Source organism: Kogia breviceps, chromosome X, assembly GCF_026419965.1.
Source record: "Kogia breviceps isolate mKogBre1 chromosome X, mKogBre1 haplotype 1, whole genome shotgun sequence".
Classification (NCBI taxonomy): Eukaryota; Metazoa; Chordata; class Mammalia; order Artiodactyla; family Physeteridae; genus Kogia; species Kogia breviceps.
Genome location: NC_081330.1, coordinates 58408499 through 58428294, shown reverse-complemented (window position 1 = coordinate 58428294; position 19796 = coordinate 58408499). Strand labels below are relative to the sequence as shown.

The window sequence follows — 19796 nt, the reverse complement described above, 5'->3', positions numbered from 1 at the left end:
TGTGACTTGCCCAAATTTACAGAGGGAATCAGTGACAAAGCCAGCACTAATGTTCATGTGTACTCACTGTCAGACAAATGCTTTTCCTCTATAGTATTCTATTATTGCTGGGAAAATGTTAGTGGCTTACTTTATCAAGTCCTAATTCTTGGATTAGTGATCACATGATAGATTTCTTCCCCATAGGAAAAGGCTAGTCAAATTCTCCCAGTGCATATTAACTCCTGGACACTTCTCAGAAGTTCTTTGACTTTTTCTGGAAATAATTTACAGTTAAATGATCCATAGGTATCTAGACAAATTAACATATTATTTAAATAGTCCAACTTATTCTTAAGAAATCTCTTTCCTCTCTTAAGGAAAAATAGAGGGCAGCAAAGAGTATTTACTAAGAGCCTGCTGTATTACCAGACTCTGTACTAACCATATCAGAGCTTATGTTACTTCAGCTAGTATTTTACTCATTTTTCTAGGACTTCAAATCGCTTTTTAAAGTTTCACAATATTTACCATCAAGGAATTTATCTTTATAACTGATCTTAATTTGTTTATCAATGTTGTTTTCCTAGCTAAACATCCAGGTTTATGTATCAGGAGTTGAATGCATATTAACATGAGTAAGTAGTAGAATATATTTTGTTATATAAATCTTTCCAATTTGCAAGCTCTTCAATTCTTAATACAGATATTTTGTGTTCATTTATCAGCTAAATTATAAGCTTTGTCTTTTCAGTAGTTTTTGGTTTTAAATAATCTATCATTTACTTGTGGTTAAAAATAGGCTCTGTCCCTTAGATCAGGGGTCCCCATCCTTCAGGCCACAGACTGGTATTGGTCCGTGACCTGTTAGGAACCCGGCCAAACAGCAGGAGGTGAGTGGCGGGCGAGTGAGGCAAGCTTCATCTGTATTTACTGCCACTCCCTATCGCTTGCATTACCACCTGAGCTCCACCTCTTGTCAGATCAGGAATGGCACTAGATTCTCACGGGAGCGCGATCCCTACTGTGAACTACGAGCGCGGGGGATCTAGGTTGCTCACTTCTTATGAGAATCTAATGCCTGATGATCTGAAGTGGAGTTGAGGCCGTGATGCTAAGCACTGACGAGCGGCTGCAAATACATATTATCATTAGAGGGGTTTGACTGCGCAGAGACCATAATAAATCAGTTGCTTTCAGACTCATATCAAAAGCCTATTGTGAGTGGCAAGTGACAATTAAGCTGCATCTTACGGAGTAGACTGGACATAAGCAATGCACTTCAGGTGTCACTGTCTCCCGTCACCCCTAGGTGGGACCATCTAGTTGCAGGAAAACAAGCTCAGGGGCCCCACTGATTCTGCATTATGGTGAGTTGTATAATTATTTCATTATATATTACAATGTAATAATAATAGAAATAAAACGCACAATAAATGTAATGTGCTTGAATCGTCCTGAAACCATCCCTCCCATCCCGGTCCATGGAAAAATTGTCTTCCATGAAACTGGTCCCTGGTACCAAAAATGTAGGGGACTGCTGTCTTAGATGGAAGGGTCTTTCCCACTTCCCACTTCTTGTCAGTGTAGGTGTTCCTCTCTCACCTTTCTCTTTCCTCTCCATCTGTGAATCTCTTATCTAGTCTGTGCTGGCTACTGCTCTACTGCTTCTGCCGCCTTTCTATTTCAGTATATATGTTTGTGTGTGTGTGTGTGTGTATGTATGTATATATATATATATATATATATATATATATATATATATATATATATATATATACACATATATGGTTGGCCAAAAAGTTCATTCAGGTTTTCCCATAATATCCTACGAAAACCCAAATGAAAATTTTGGCCAACCCAATATATTATATATAATATATATAATTCCTCTTTAAATTATTATCTTATTACTATTGATAAAACCTATTAGTAATGCCTTCACTTAAGAATAAAATATTGTCTTATTTGGTATAATCCATGGGCATTAACATCCTAGTAGAGTATGCTGTCTTGGATTTGGGAAGATGAAACAAATTATTTCCAGTTTTTAGTTTTGCCTACCTTGGCAGAACCTCATAATTAAAAGAAAAATGGTTTAATTATTAAGTTATCTGGATTCTAGTATTTACTGAGAATAAGATACTGTCATTGATGCCTTCTTACCAGATGGTGTAATCCCTTGATACCTCTTATAAAATATAATACATAAGAATATGTATCAATAATTCAGGACCCATGGCATAAATCAGTCATATGGTCTGTTTCAGCAGGTGGGGCAGGTCCTTCTATTTTCATACTTAAGATCTAATTCATAACACAATATTCAACCTATTTCTACATAATTCTCATATACTCGTAAAGGAGAAGTGCAGAATATACTTTTTGGTATAAACTAATGTTGACTTTTCTGAAAAACATTACTGTAGACCCATACAAATATTAAAAATGAGCTACTGTATTACACAGTTCAGCATTTTACTCAAAGACAAACTACAGTATAACAATATAATTTTCTTAAAGAAATTTATTTTTTCAAGTGAGAAACTTGATCTGTTGGAAAAAAATATTGATTATTGTTTTTTCCAGGCTCCTTGACCAAATGACTATATGATTTAGATGTGTAGGTGTATATTTATCAGTACTGAACAATAATCATGTTAAGTTTCATTAACTTAGCTGGAACTTGATAGAGTTTATGGAATCTTGAACTCTACCTCTAACAATCAATCTTATTAATTGGAAACAGAATTTATTTGTATTACTCTACTCAAACTTTTGAAAAATAATTCTTAAAATGATATATAAAAAAATAAGAAAAGTACGATATTGGGACTATTCAGAAAATTCTTGAGAAAAACACCTATCTTGTCTATAATACTTTAATGTTTACAAAAGTATTTGTCATATCTCATATCTCATTGACACCTCACAATAAATCTGCAGAGAAGATGTTATCTCCATTCTATATGTAAGGAAATTGAAGCTTAGAGTTTAACATTATTCCCTTGATTCTGTGTTCAGTCTCCTTTCTACTACTTTCACATCATATTTTTTTAGTTTTAGCAGACCACTGTTATTTATGTCATAGCAAAGGGCTTAGAAAGGGTTGGGGGAACATACTGTTGTTAAAGGAAAATTCTAAAAATCCAGCTGCCAAAAATTGAGGGAACACAGCTCAATCATTAACAAAAGTGGGTTAATTCATATCTTCATTTAAGGCAAACTGCACCTAGGAGGTTAAGCAGTTTAAGATGCCCAAATCTAGAAACATAAAAAGAACATTTACAAGATTACTTTCATGTCATTGATACAAGTTCTCGCCCACATTTGGCAAAGAATAGCAAAGTTTCTTGAATATGTCTATTAAAATTCTATGCTTTTTCCATGCAAAGCCTTCTTTGGGAGAGGAGCACAATGAATAAGTCCATACAGTGTTAGATCACTTTGAAAGCTTCTAAAGCACTGTATCAGGGCCTAATGTCACCCTTTCCTTTTAGTCCTTTCTGAAAAAGACCTTAACACAAACCAGAAAAGGAGAGTTTCTTCACCTGGAGGTATTGCTGTCAGAATGTTGATTTGAGTTTCTTGAAGCAATTCGACTGCATTTTTTATCTATTTTCTCCTTTAAAGTGATATTTCATGTCTTTCTGGGACAAAATTAGCAAGTGGAAATCTTTTATAAGGCAAACTATCCTGTCTTCATCTTATTACTCACAACACTGAATGGATAGTTTTGCCCCTGTTTACATACGAAGAAACTGGAGTTCTGACAGGTAAAGTGACTTGGACAAAGTAAAGTGTTAGAGCTGAAATTTGAAACCGATTTATATATCTCCAGATCACCATGGTCTGGTGGTGGAAACTAGACTACATATTTCAAAGACTACTACTAATAATAATTATAATCTGTGTATATATTTCTTATATTTATTGATTGCCCAGTGTATGCAGATGTTTTATTTTCACAATTCATCTTAATCCTCACAGCAACCACACAAGTTGTAAAGTATCATTTTCTTTATTTTATAAGTGAGAACACTGAGAATTTGCACAAGATCATACATCCACAAAGTAACTAAAACAGTATTTGAATGTAAATCTCTCTGCCTTCAGAGCCTATAATCTTTCTTCTATGCTACATTGACCTTATAGAGGGACAGCAGCCATTTAATTGCCTAAAGTTTTAGCATAAGAATTTTCTACCAAAATTGATAATAGTTTATTTTCTACAAATATTGTTAACATTTGTGTCAACTTACTTGTGGTACATGTTAAGCACACATAAAGTAGCCAAATGTTATTAGAACAAGTACCTTTTTATCATAAAAAAACTATCAGATATAAGTATGATAAAAAACATTATTTCTCAACACAGAATAAGGATTTTTCAACTTAATAAACCAAGTTTTGAACAATGCATCCTGAAATAGCCTTGTGTATTAAAACATTAGACCATAGTGAAAACTTTTGCACTGAATTCTCGTTCCACCTTCATTTAGTTATTTGAATGGGCCAAGATTTTAACTTGTCTGCATTTCACTTTCCCTGTCTGCAAAATGAGACAACTTTCAATTCCTTTGGAATTATTGGGAGAATGAATTGAGACAGTGACAGTGTATGTTTAAAAAGGTATCATAATGCCAGACACAGTTTATGAACTCAATGAATATTATTTTGGTGTTTGGTGGTTCAGTGCAGAATGTACTACTATATTTTGTTAATCATGAATAAAAAAGAAAAATGCAAGAAAGCATCATTATTTTATAAAAACTTTTCTGTTTTCTTTTGATTGTTTTTCTCTATGATATTTGATATCATAGAGATATAAAATGGATATATATATCTTATACAGTGTGCATAATATATATACTTGTTGAAATGTGCTAAGCTTAAATTGGACTACTTTGTAGAAATTTTCTGATGATTAAATAATGTTATATATGTGAATGTTTTATGTAAACTAAATCTATATATAGATGTAAACTTATTAATATTGATCTCTTAAATGGACAAATACATAGGTAGACAATAATATACAAAGTTAAAAGGCAATATTTTCTTTCAGATTTTTTTATAAGTAGTTTTATCTTTTTATAATTTACATTAGATTTCTTATAACTAACTGCCTTTTGTTTCGTCTAATTCTCAATTATATTTCAGTTATTTGGAAATAAATACACCTTTTAAAATTGAATGTTTTGGAAGATTTGGGAAGAAAGAAGAATATATACTTGCTCATTTATATAAGCTACATGGAATTTCACAGTAGAATTGGCTTACCTACCATGTTTTATACTTTACTTACAACATCTATTTGCTCATTTTTTAATGCATACAGAATCGTCTCTCATGATGACTTAGGTTCAGCTCTAGCTTTTTAAATCTCATACTTTCTGTCGTGTTTTCTCCCGTACAGCCCAGCTATTCATACTTATTTATAATTTTCTATGAAAATACACCTGATAGTCTAAAATGAATTTCCTTCAACTGGAAAATTATCTGTCAATGCTGGGAAAGAAACTTGATCATCAAGTATAACCAGGATCTCTAAAATACTTTTTTTTTAAAAAAGGAAGAGAAGTTGAAATAGTCAAATACCTGTTTGAATAGGTCTTTTAGGAACCCTACCAAATAAAAGCTAAAATAATTCTATGTAAAAATTTCCTTTGAAAAAGCAATGTCTGTTGTAATTGAATATCTATGGTTTAGACTCAAGCAATCGAGCTATGTCATATTTTATTTTCTATACATTAATCAAATGTTCCTGAAAACCAGAAAAGCATCCCCAGGCAAATGTTCTGTGTGAATTTCGTTTTACTGAAGTCAACAGAGACAAGCAAGGATATGGGAGAAATGGTTTTTAACCTAGTATTCTAAATATGTGTGAAATACATCAGACTATTTACCTCAAGAATATCTACCTGGGCTTCCCTGGTGGCGCAGTGGTTGAGAATCCGCCTGCCGATGCAGGAGACACGGGTTCGTGCCCTGGTCCAGGAAGATCCCACATGCTGCGGAGCAACTAAGCCCGTGAGCCATGGCCGCTAGGCCTGCGCGTCCGGAGCCTGTGCCCCGCAACGGGAGAGGCCACAACAGTGAGAGGCCCGCATACCGCAAAAAAAAAAAAAAAAGAATATCTACCTATAAAGATGTGGCATTAACAATAAACTCTTGAGACTTCTTCAAGCCATAGAACCTGACTGACAGTGCTATTAAATAAACCATGGTCCTCAGGATTTGAGATGCTGCATAATACCCACCTATCATTTTTCCTCACAGGAACTGTGCAAGTGAATTGCTGAATGAACAGAAAGACACAGTATCAGTTGTGCTTGGGCTGATAATAAAGTGTTTTGCCTTAGTCACTGTACCATGAAATGTTGTATTACAATCACTCTGATGGTTTAATCACATTTAAAGATGGAAAATGCTTAGAGTTCTGCTAATGGAGGCATGCGTTAAATACAATACCAATTCATTATAAACAGAGAAACTGAAATGCAGTTGGAAGGTAGATGTGAGGAGAAATAGTGTTCTGTTTGTTAAGGCTCTAGCAGCTGAAATATAAAATATTCCAATTAACTGTCAGTCAAAAAGATAAAAATGTTTTTACTAGTCACACATTTTTATCATAATTTTAACATTAGGAAATATTTTAAACTCAAATGAACTTATTTCAATCTTTGATATGTGTAGCTAGCTTTCTAATGACTAGTTTTTTTATTGAGAAAAATTGCAACAAAAGTAAAATGTTTTTTTTTTTAATTCAGTGACTGCTTTACATAGGTTGCAAATTTTAACTCTCATAAGGGAAACATAACCATGATTGTTTGAAGGATGACTTTTCAAACTTATTCAACCAAATATCCATAGAATTAAAGTGGTTGAATTTTCCTTTATATAGATTTTCAGTTATTGAAATGTTTCATTTCCCCTTCCCCCACCTCCACCCTTTGGCACTAAAGGTAAAATCATTCCAGTCAACTGTTAACTGTTCCTTTATGGTCATAAATTTTAAAGTGGAAAATCTAGTTACCTTTAAAGTTGTACATAGACAAAGGACATGAAATTGAATGGCCTCTTCTCATCAATCAAGTAACTGCTGAGACTGTTACTTGTGCTTTGTTCCCTGTCGCTTTCAGGATTAGAGTTAGCTAATTGTTTTAAAATATGGAGAATAATTCTTCCTTCTCCATGAGCAACATGGATAACACCCTTCCCTAGCTTCCTCACCATCATTCACATAAAAAAGGCATCAGAGAACATAACCACTAAATGTTAATTGTATGCTTTCTGTCTTCTACATGCTTCCTCCTACTAGAGCTTTTTACCTTGAAGGATTGAAAAAAAAAACCCTCAATGATCCCCTGAAATATTGGTCTGTTTTTCTTTTGAAACTAGAATGCCAAACATATTGTAAAATCTGAGTCTCAAAAGTATTTTAATCTGAGCCTTCTATCCTCAAGATGTTTATATTTTGATATGTTCCAGAGAACAGTTAGAAAGTTATTTTGCTATTTTCTCTACTGTGCTTTATGTTTGTGATCGAGACAGACTGTTAAAGTGCTAGGGTAGAGGACTGAGGAGTGGGGCAGTGCAGGAGAGGAAGAAATGGCACTGAATAATTTTTTGACAAGCAAAGAAAGAAAATAAAAGAAAGGAGAGAAAGAGGGTATCATAATCTACCCCATGTTTTTCAAAGACAAGTAGATTTGCAGGGACCTCCAATTCTGGGCAGCTGTCAGTTTTCAGTACAGAGAGTCCTTAATCTTTTTGATTGACATCCACCTTTTTAGAGGCTAGTGTGACATAGGAACTATGGGCCTGTCTTTTAATAAAGTTGAAAAGTTTAAGATCCATTAAAAAGAGGCTGTTGTATATGATGTTTCCTTTGACTTTTGTTTTCCCTTCTAAAATCATTTGCTAATGTATTCAATATTAATTTGGAAACTGAAGCTTCGCTTTAGAGTCACTGATCTTTGTGGTGATCCTTGTCTTAAAAAAATCCACTGGGTAAAGTCTTTTGATAGATGATGGGAAGCTGTCACTTAGAAATCTCTTATTCTTTTTTTTATTCTTTTTTTTTAAAGCATTACAAGATGTAGATACTTATAGACAGCTTGCACCTGCTAAGAGAAGTGGAACATTAAGACAATTATTAGGATTATTCAAGAAATAAAACACAATATCCTAAACTTTCAGGCTGATAATCTATAAGCTTTTGACAAAAGTTAATTTGGGGAGGCATGAATTATCTAGACAAGTGCTTGATAAATTAAATAGTATAACTCTTCCCCACATCTCAAATAATGGCCTGTATTGTATATATAAGTCTATCAAATTATTGTAGTTTTAAGAATCATTAATTCATGGAACTAAGAAAAATAACTCTTTTTTTTTTGTTCTAGCATTTTAATAATTAAAGAGCAGCATGGAAATGATAGAACTTTGGCGTTAGATAAAGCTTGGTTCAAAGCTCTGCCTTATTACTTATTCACTATATGATCTGCCAAAGCTAATTAGTTTCTTCTGCTCTCACTTTCCTCATTTGTATTATCGGTATAATAGTCCTTGCATTTTCATAGGGTGGTTTTGAAGATTAAATAAGACAATGTATATAATGTTCCTACATGGTGCCTGACATATAGTAGTGAGCTTAGCTTTTTGTTCTTCTTTTACATTTGCATTGTCCAATGATGAGCTACAAAGTAACAATAAAACTCTTCCAGCTCATGGAAAATGTACATTCAAGTGTACTTAAAATTAAGAAGGCCCTTTGCTATTTACAAATTTGTGGTGGCTTCAATGATGCTTTTCTTTGAAGAGCATTTCATAGGAAAATTTTGGGTTTTGAGCTCCCTTTTATGTTTTTTGAAAATATATCATGAATATCATATGATAGTGGCACTTATAGATGAAGAAAACGTGTTTGTCACTATTATTTTAATACCAGCTAACAAAGTAGGAATCTGTTTTACTAAACTTTGCTAAATGCTAAAGTAATACAGAGCTATTAAAGCCTCAAGAAGAAAGCCAATTCATTTCAGTCATGATATCACGTAAAACTGAAGTATTATATAAAAGCTAAACAATGCCAAATGGATTTGGCTGAGATCAAAAGCCAAACCTATTTCTTTTCTTTCATCTTCAGTGTTCCATTTCCTGGGAGTATGACCTTAGTCAAACATTTATTAAAGTTACCTTTTGATCTCAACCCCCTTTTGGGGTAAAAAAAATGTCAATCTTTAAATTTTTCTTCTAGAGACAATCACTCTATTGTGTTTTAATGTTCCAGTAGTGTGTGAGTAAATAGGATTCTCTGATATATGTGATAGAAGACTGGCTAAATGGGACAATCATTTTTGTGTCAGAGACAGGAATCAAAAGGAAGCATTCTTCAGAAACTATTAACTGGAAAAAAAAATCCCCCCAGGTTAGTAGAAACATGTTAACTGGTCAGTCTGCTGCCTTTTTAGGTCCTTTGATGAAAATGCCTTGTAATTTGATAACAGGTAGCTGCTCATTTGTAATGTAATTTTCTCCTCACCAGTCATAGCTACTACATGACTAATCAGAGGAAAATACTTTTTCTTCACAGATTTTGTTAAATAAAAACTTTGTTTTAAAAATATCTTAAAACCACTAGGAATGATTATATACTTTTCATTCTTTCTCTCATATATTAAGTAAACTATAAGAAAATTTCCACAACATATAAAAGACAAAAGAGACATGACAGCACATGGTGATTAGTTGAATTAAACAGAAAAAAGTGGTGTTTGATGTCAGTGTATGTACGTGTGTGTGAGTGCTTTTTACCCGTTTGTATGACTACATTCTGTGTATTGAAGATCTTTATAACACCTTTTCTAAACCTTTTTCTATAGAATGGTAAATTCATTAGACATACATTTATCAAGTACTGCCTACAGCAAGACAATATGCTATATCCTGCTATGAGTACAAAACTGAGTAAGACATAATGCCCTGCAGTGACCTTCACAACCTTCTTTTTAGGTGGGAAAGTGAGGCCTAGTTATAGACATAATCATAATAAGGCAGAAAGTAATAAATATGTTTATATAAATGTGTCTATATAAAGTACTGTGAGAATGTTCAAAGAAGAGAATTATTTCCAATTATAGGAATTAAAGCTTTTTGGAGTTGGTGGCATTTAACTTGTGCCTTAAAGATTGTTTAGGCTGCAGCTGTCAAGACAGGAATAAAAGCATTCCAGACAAAAGAGACAATCTACAAAGGTGTGAAGATGAGCTAGTACTGGGTTTGTATGGGCAACAGAGTGTTCAGTCTGGTTAGAGTGTGCAGTATATGATGGAAAAAAAAGTGGAGCTTTACCTGTAGAGTTGGGTGGGAACAGATTGCTGGAGGTTGTAAATACCAGATTAAGGGTTCTGGACTTATTCTATAGGCAGTGGTGGACCACTAAAATTTTTTTAATGTGGGTGAATAATGTGAAACTAATGCTATTTAAGAAAAAAATTACTGAGAAGTAAGAGATTATGGGATGTACTGGAGGTGGGGGAGAATTAGAGCCTGGGAGATTACTTAGGAAGTTCTTTAAGTAATCTAGCTAAGAAGGAATGTAGACCTATAAAAAAGTGATTGTGAAATTCTTAGTTCATTTTACAGAATCAAGATACCCCTTTTAGGGCTTCCCTGGTGGTGCAGTGGTTGAGAATCTGCCTGCTAATGCAGGGGACACGAGTTCGAGCCCTGGTCTGGGAAGATCCCACATGCTGTGGAGCAACTAGGCCCGTGAGCCACAACTACTGAGCCTGCGCATCTGGAGCCTGTGCTCCGCAGCAAGAGAGGCTGCAATAGTAAGAGGCCCGTGCACCACGATGAAGAGTAACCCCCGCTTGCCACAACTAGAGAAAGCCCTCGCACAGAAACGTAGACCCAACACAGTAAAAATAAATAAATTAATTAATAAACTCCTACCCCCAACATATTCTTAAAAAAAAAGATACCCCTTTTAGATTCATAACGTATGAGTTTGTAGTAATGCTGTTTAAAATCTGCTGTGTTTGAAATTACTGGTAGCAGGAATGCTAACTAAAAAGTAAAATGCACTTTGTCTATAAAATCTGATTATTTCATGTAGAAATTTTTGAAGTTCCTATGCTCTCAATTCAATTGCAACCAGCCAAAGGAAACCTTTTTCTTTTTTAATGTATCAGTCTTCCTGAGATACATGGCAACTGTTAAAAAAAAATCCAGCACATATAACTAAGCTAAGGCTCTGTTCCTTACAAACGTAGAGAGTAATAACTTGTTAAAAAGTTGTTTAATTTTACAGAGTTGAAGGGACTTCATTACTAGGATCACCAACAGGAAGAAAGGTGGTATAGGTCATGTTGAAATGATACCTTTAACTAGAGAAAGCCATTATTTATGACAATCTGTTTGCACAGATTACTACACTCTTAATGGAAACACGGTCTTCCAAAAATATCAAAGACCTAGAAGGATAACAAAGAAAAAGGCACAAATAAATTGAAATGAAAGGAAATAAATAGAACATAGTTTGGAGAGCTGGAATCTGGGATGATGATTCTGTTCTTATTTATTGGTTCTGGACATAGTATCTTATTTACAGGAACAAAAGCCATGGAAATTCACAAGCCACAAGAGATGGAGTTCCTTGTCTCATCATCAACATGGTGTAGTGTTCCTAACATTTTGCTGGACCGATCAGTCCGCATCTATCTCCCAGCTGTGTGTTTGTTTATCTCTAGCTATAGCAGTTTTGAGGTCAGACATTATTACCAAATATTTGGAATTCTGACTTTAAAAAGGTTAGAAAAGAGATAAATTTCTTTAGGGCTTCTATTTCATTTGATCCATTTGAGTTAGTGTCCCCCTTTAGCAACCTCAAGCTATGGGTTGAAGCAGAGAAAATTGTTTGTATCTCTCTCTGAATTTATTGTTAATAGGACTGTGATGAAATTCGGGAAGCCAAAAAGTATGTGCCACCTTATAAGTCATTCATTAGCCCCCAGCTCTGTGAAGAATCATTTTTATTGTGTGTGCATGCTTGTGTGTGTGTATGTGTTCTCTATTAATGATCTGGCCTAGTTATTTAATTTCAAATTATTTTTCTGTCACCCAAGGCACTAACTAACTCGTGTCATAACTCGTGTATGATCAGATAAAGATGCTTTTGAGAAGGATGGATAGGGGTCATAATTCTCCTTTGTAACTATCCGTTCTACTGGGCTATAATGAAATATTGGATGCTTGTAGTTCAACAATGTTATCTTAGTATCTTAACTGAGGATAATATTCTCCACAGCAATTTTAGTGGAAAATCATGCCCATTGGATATTTTTTTAATGTTGTATGGCAATACCTCATAATTCCCTAAACCCTGCACATCTTGGCAATGATACTGCTCTCAGAAGAAAGGCAGCTCAATTTAAAGTAAAACTTCATACGTTGTGGAAGAATGCTTGGCCATGTCAACACTCTGACAGCCAGGTTTTTCTGGTCCTAGAAATTTAGAGAGTGTATTTTTAATATGGAAATAACAATACCAAAATCTTTTATTATATTGGTTATTAAAAATGTAATGGACTGGTATGTTTCAAAAATGACAAAGGTCTTGAGTTATCACACTGCATTTTATGAGGCAAAGTAACGTAAACTTTGAAAAATAATCTTGCAGGATACCTTGTGTCCTTTGAAGATTCAAGAATAAGAGCCAGGTTCTCACGGTACCTATTTACTGTGCCTTGTAACTCATATAGCACATGTTCATGTTGTTGTTGGTTGTTTCAGGTAGCTCCAAGTAACTACACATTCTGATAGCTAATAGAGACATAGTTATCAATATATATATATTTCAAAACATGTAGGAACATATACATACAATTGAATATTATTATCATAGTGGGCATAATTTAGACTTTCTTCTTTTGTCTATATTTCTCCAGAGTTTTAGAATTAATCTCTTTAAAGCTTTAGATTTAAAAGAATTAGCATTCACATTTATTAAAATATTATATAAATGGAAGCCTCTGAGATGTGACCATACATTTATTCATACGTTTGCATCAGTACACCTATGGTTAACTTCATATGCTCCTTAAATTGCAAATAAGACTAATTCTGTTGCAAAAGTTTTCACATAATTATGTATAATATAGCACATTGCTTTTCCTTCTAAAACAGATTTGTGACATATACTTCTTCAGTAAGCATAAGCATAAGCTGATGATAAAGAATGGCAACATCAGACAGTGAAGAGTAAAACAAACACAGAACTATTGGCAGTTCCAGTGTTTGAGTGAACCATCTCTTTCCCCACTTCCTATGTTTGTTGTCATGTCTTGGCAGGAAGGTCAGGCAGAATGTGATTGTGGAGAGAATGCAAACTAGTCCTACTACTAGAAAACCATGCACAATTACTAGTGTTGGGCAAGTAAAGTAGACTTTTTTCTTCCTCCTGGCAGTGTCCCTCACAATACCCATTGGTTATTCTGCAGTCATTCACTGGGCACCACCAACTACCCACTACTATGTCAGGCACCAAGGAATGCAAAAAAGTTAAGAATAATACAAAAAAAAGAATAATACATAGTTTCTTCAAGTAAGGAGCTTGCAGCCTAGATAGGGGAGACATGATTAACATATAAAATTAATATATGACAAGTCAATAAATGGTTATCTTGGAAGTAATTATTCCATGTAGACTGATTGAAAGTTAATGGTGGATTGAACCTCATATTTTTAAGGACTATATTTTGAGAGCAGTTTTAGGTTTATAATAAAGTTGGGAGGAAGGTCTAGAGATTTCCCATATACCCCCTACATCCACAAATGCATAGTCTCCCCTATTATCCATATCACTCAGCAGAATGGTACATTTGTTACTAAGGATGAACCTACGTTGACCCAACATTATAATCCAAAGTCTATAGTATACCTTAGAGTTCATTCTTGGTGTCGTGAATTCTGTGGGTTTGGACAAATGTATAATGACATATATGCATCATTATGATGTTACACAGTATTTTCAGGGCCTTAAAAATGCCTTGCTCTCCCTATTTGTCCCTGGCCCCCACCTCCCACCCTGGCTCCATCCCTGACAACCACTGATATTTTTATTGTTTCAGTAATTTTGCCTTTTTCAGAATGTCATATAGTTGGAATCATACAGTATGTAGCCTTTAAGACTGGCTTCTTTCACTTAGTGATATGCATTTAAGGTTTCTCCATGTTTTTTCATGACTTGCTAACTCATTTGTTTTTAGTGCTAAATATTATTCCATTGCCTGAATGTACTACATTTTATTTATCCATTTACTTATTGAAGGACATCATGGCTGCTTCCATTAACCTCATTTTTAAAACAAGAATATTGATTCTGAGAGAGTGTAAAGTGACTCAGATAGGCATATAACTAGCTATAGATAAGTCCAGATTTAATATCCAGACCTTCTGATTCCTTGTGCAGTATTTTTTACATCATAATTTGGGCCAGACAAGCCCTCTCCTTGCAATTTTCTCAGGTCTTTCCTGATGTTATATATTACACCTTGATTATCATAAATATGCAGATTATCTTAAAATGCAGGGTTTTCTGACCAGTCAACATTTCAAGATGTTTTGCTGGATTTTTTGGTTTTTATTTAAGTAGTATATAAATATTTAGGATGCAAATGTCATAATGTTGAATACAAATAACAAATAATCATTTTAGTAGCTCTGTGGGCAGCGGACCATGGCAGTGTTTGAGAACTACTATCTAGAAGAGTGGAGAATCCATTGCACAGTTGATTCTCTGGCACTTATTGCAGATACAAGGGAAAACCAACTACTTACAAGCCATGAGTGGCAGTGATCTTCAAGAAGCCAATTACCTTTCTGGAAGGTGGTTAGTTATCAATGTTTAATATTCTTGTAGTCACAGTTTAATACCTTTTAATGAATACAAAATACATTTGAATTGTCATTAGCTGCTACACAGAAGTTAGCACTGCAGCTTAATTTTAGACCAAAATAGATTTGTAATTTGAGGCTAAGTTCCTATTTCTTTTATTTCTAAAGGAAAATGGGTAGGAAGTTTTCCTCCTGAATTTGCCTTCTAAACAAAATATATTTTATTTAATCTAGTTTTGAAATGTATTGCTGGTTTTCCACACAGGCAAAACTGGCTTTCCAAAAAGCAGCAGGAATAGAAGTCTTATAGCTGCAGTGAGCAGAACTAATCATGTAGAGAAAATGAAACTCCACAAAAATCACTGATCACTTTTTTATATTAATATCCTCAGTGAGAAGTCTTAAACTATATCTTCCTAAACATCTTCCGATTTCCTGAAATGCATATTTCAAAAATACATTTAGTAAACTGAATTTCATTTTCAATCTGGAATGTATCTGAAGGCAAATGATTTTTGTTATAAATTTGAACTTGGCTAGGTTTGTTTCTCTTTCTCTCCTATTAATTCTGTAAATGCTAATCTTTCTCATTTCTATTAATTGGTGATACCTGCTGCAGAGCAATACCAAATCATCTAAATGTAGGCCTCACTTCAGTTGATTACTGTTATTATTGATTTGCTAATCAAAATTAAATTGAACTAATGGATCACTATTTTTTTTCAGCTTTCTTCTAAGAATGTGACTTTGTTTTCTGTGGCTGCCTGTTTCTATAAATTAAAGTTATAGTTCAAATGTTATATATTTTTTTTTTTTTTTTTTTTTTTTTTTTTTTTTGCGGTATGCGGGCCTCTCACTGCTGTGGCCTCTCCCGTTGCGGAGCACAGGCTCCGGACGCGCAGGCTCAGCGGCCACGGCTCACGGGCCCAGCCGCTCCGCGGCATGTGGGATCTTCCCGGACCAGGGCACGAACCCGTGTCTCCTGCATCGGCAGGCGGATTCTCAACCACTGCGCCACCAGGGAAGCCCCAAATGTTATATATTTTATTGTATAATATATATTTTTATTGGTACCATAAAGTCAAGCACATTTCAAAATAGAAATTAATTTTGGTTAACATTCTTGAACTGAAACTTAAATACTCTTTGAGCAACTACGGGAGAAAAATAGCCACAAATTTGGTAGTATGCCAGAATTAATCATCTTTTTCTTCTTTTATATCCTTGTTTTCAGTTTTGATTTATAAGAGATCACTGACTTGACCAAATATGTTTTCTTTTGCTCTGATAAAATACACATAGCATAAAATTTACAATTTTAACAATACTGTTCAGTGGCATTTAGTACAATACATTCACATTGTTGTGCAACTATCACCAAAAAAATGGAACATTCCACAAACTTGCATTTTATCCTCGTGCAGGGGCCATGGTAATTTCCTCTGTTTTGTTCTAATTTTAGCATATGAGCTACTGAAGCTAACACCTAAATATGTTTTATAAAGTGTCAAAAATCTCTTTGAGACTAAGTAGAAAAAGTAAAATAAGTTGACTAGCAAAACAATATTCAAACTCATTTTCTCATTTTAGTATATGAAATGTTAGCTTTTAAGTATTTTTCTGGCTTATAGAATTTGATATTTATCTGAGAGACCATATTTCATAGACTAGTAGGTAGGTTTCTTATCTGGTGGGAAGGTCTATTTGAAGAAATCCTGCACTTGAGGATGGAAGGGCTCTGGAAGGAGACTGCTGCAACTATTCTTAGCTTCCTGCCTTCTTTTTTTGCGGTACGCGGGCCTCTCACTGTTTTGGCCTCTCCCGTTGCGGAGAACAGGCTCCGGACGCGAAGACTTAGCGGCCATGGCTCACGGGCCCAGCCGCTCCATGGCATGTGGGATCCTCCCAGACCGGGTCACAAACCCGTGTCCCCTGCATCGGCAGGCGGACTCTCAACCACTGTGCCACCAGGGAAGCCCATCCTGCCTTCTTGAGCTAACTAGTTATGGGGACAGCTACTCTTGTCCTAATGTCAGAAATTCGAGGTGTTTTGTAACCCTTAATCTATATTTAATGCATACCCTCTCCTAGACTTACGATGGGATTTGCTGGTTGTGCCATTGCTGGTTTGAAAATCAGACCAATGGGAGGTCAGGGCTTCAAGGCCTTAGAAATTATCTTGACATGTATACTCTATAATACTCTATAAAAATGCTCAAATAAGGTACCTAGAGATGTGTATAACCTACAAGTTGTACATACCATTAGAATAATTTTTATAGCTCAAATTTTCATAAATAAGAAATGGTCTATTGAATGGTACCAACAACATAATTAATAATTGTCAGTGATTATGTTTAAAAACCTGGAACATTTCTAATTTAAAAGGATATCACCAAAGACAAGTATAACTTGATTACTCAACGAGATAGTAGTTAGCTTTGTGTAAAGTGTGAAAATTCCTGATATATATCAATATATACTGAATAGGTATTCCATGAAAACGAGTTTCATTATTCAAAAAGTTTAGAAAATGTAGTGTGCTTTCTGTCTCTTTTGGAAAATCACAATAAATATTAGCATATTATAAGCTTTGAAAATACCTGCATTAAAGAAGCCTGGAGCCAATGTACCTGAGTTTAAACCCCAACTTCAGGTTTATTAGCTATGTGACATTAGACATGTTTTTCACTTTCTGTGATTGTTTCCTTATCTGAAAAATGGAAATAGTGATGGTACTTCCCTCTGAAGGTTTTTGTGAATATTAAATAAATAAATGTGTAAAGAAATTACAGCAGTGTGTGGCATATGATAAGTGCTATATGAAGTTGGTTATTTTCAACCCAGTGTTGCCTCAATTGGTCATGGAACTCCCTCATCTCTCACCTCCCCTTTTTTTAAAAACAATTCTCTTTTAACATTTTATGAAACAAGCAGGCAAATGGAAAATAATTTGGAAGATGTTGGTATAGGTTCAATAGGGTGTTTTTTCTTGCTTTTAATCTTTTAACATTAGATATAATTGGAACATTTGAAGAGATTATTAGACTTTCAAAGGCATTTAAAAATGCCTTTTATGCATTTTCAGAAGGGTCTACAGGAAAATAAACAGTTGCTTGGCAACCTGGAATTTTGTTAGGCACTTCAGGTTATAGGAAGCAGTTTGCTCAAAGCAGCAGCCAGCCTTCTCCTGGGTTTGGCTGCACTCTCTACTATGCTATGCTGCTTGCCCTGCCAACCCTTACTAATTGTCATTTTCCTGTCTCTGGCTCCATTCTGAATGGCAAATGCACTGCCTTATTGTACATTCTCCAATCTGTTGTTTTTGTAGGATAAATTGAACTTTAGCAAAATTGAGGTATCTTCATATCTATCTGTGATTCAACAAAGAGTGCAAACTGTGCATGCCAATATAGCAGATTTCTAGTGCCCACATCATTTGATGGCTTTGCTGATGTCTAGCTAAATACAGCTGCTATCTATTGTTTTGAGAAATTCACATACCTGTGTTTTGACAACATTTCCCTCATAGCCATAGAGCTGAACTGAGTAGCTTTTAATTTTGTATCTATCCCTGAATGGTGATTCCTAAGAATCACTGTAATATTTGCTATTTGCTCTTCATTTAGGTAGCCTGTAACCACTTGCATGTGGCTTCTCTGCTCTTTCATTTTTCTGTTCTTATATCCATATGGCTTTCCCCTTAGTTTCATTCTAAATCTTTTTTGAGTCCAGGAGTTTTTCTGACTAACAGAGTTGAGAGCATAAGCGTCTCCTGAAACTGAACCTGAAATTGAACCTCTGAAAAGACTTACATCTATCCAGTTAATTTATAAGGAATTTCAAAACTGTTTCCACTAGATTCAATGTGGTATATCACATTAATATTTCATACCACCAGATGTTTCATTATTCATGTTTTAGTGCATCATACTTGACCCAAAGTAGCTTTGAATGCAAATAACAAACAAGCCAACATGCAGTACTTGACTGGTAGAGTGAAATAATGTGGGAGATCTAAACTGCTTTTCATTTTTGGAGGGATATTATTAATGCAACACTTCATTAATTTAATTAAATGCTATTTTAAAAATATAAAACCATGTTGCAGTGAACTGACCCACCATTTCATTTAATTGTAAACCTCAAGATTTGATTACTCATAATTCTCCTTTAGTTAATTTACTTATTCACAGTTCTGACAGAAAAGCTTTCAAACTAATATGAAGAGATAGGCACAGTATAACCAATTAGGAAACTATAAAATTGCTTTAATTCTTGTTTAATCACTGCTGCAAATCCAAATTCACTTTTTTCCCCTTGTACATTTTTCTACAAACCATGGATTTTTTTCCCCACTGCACTTCTCAGTTGAGGACTATAGATCACATTAAAGTTATAAGTCTAATGCTTGTTTACTAGTGAGAAAGGAGTGCAAGAAAAAATTTGCTTTAGAGCATGTATGGATAACATTAATACAAAACCAGAAGTATGACAAAACTATACAGTACAAAGTAAATCTAGTCAGAATTATTGCTTCATAAAGGACTGTAAAGACCACTTAGTCCAACGCCTTCATTTTCCTATTGAGTAATCTGAAGCCTTGAGAAGTTATATGACATGATTTCTCCCTTGTTCTGGTCAGTGACTTATAATGCCTCTCTTCAAACCCATTTAGAGAGTTTTAAATAAACTAAAATCAAGATTAAGAAGGTGGGATTTAGTGGACAAAGCACTAAAGGTACATGTGAGGAGACCTGAGTTCTCATCCTAGCTCTACTGTCTGTGTTGTATTAAGTCCCTCACTTTTCCTCTCTAGGATTCAGTTTTTCATTTGTAAAATGGAGGAGTTGGTTTAGATATTCATTAAAGTTCTTGTGACTCTTAAGCTATTTTCACCACTCTAAGTC

At 34.5% G+C, this 19796-nt stretch overlaps 1 protein-coding gene and 1 non-coding gene across 3 annotated transcripts in view; one reads left to right on the top strand and one right to left on the bottom strand.

Moving 5' to 3' along the window:
* Positions 1-19796, top strand: part of DACH2 (dachshund family transcription factor 2) — a 640028-nt gene that overhangs the window by 383854 nt on the left and 236378 nt on the right. The window lies entirely within an intron of this gene.
* LOC131749040 (U6 spliceosomal RNA) lies at positions 16266-16368 on the bottom strand. The gene has a single exon (XR_009333161.1). It is a non-coding gene; the product is annotated as a U6 spliceosomal RNA (small nuclear RNA).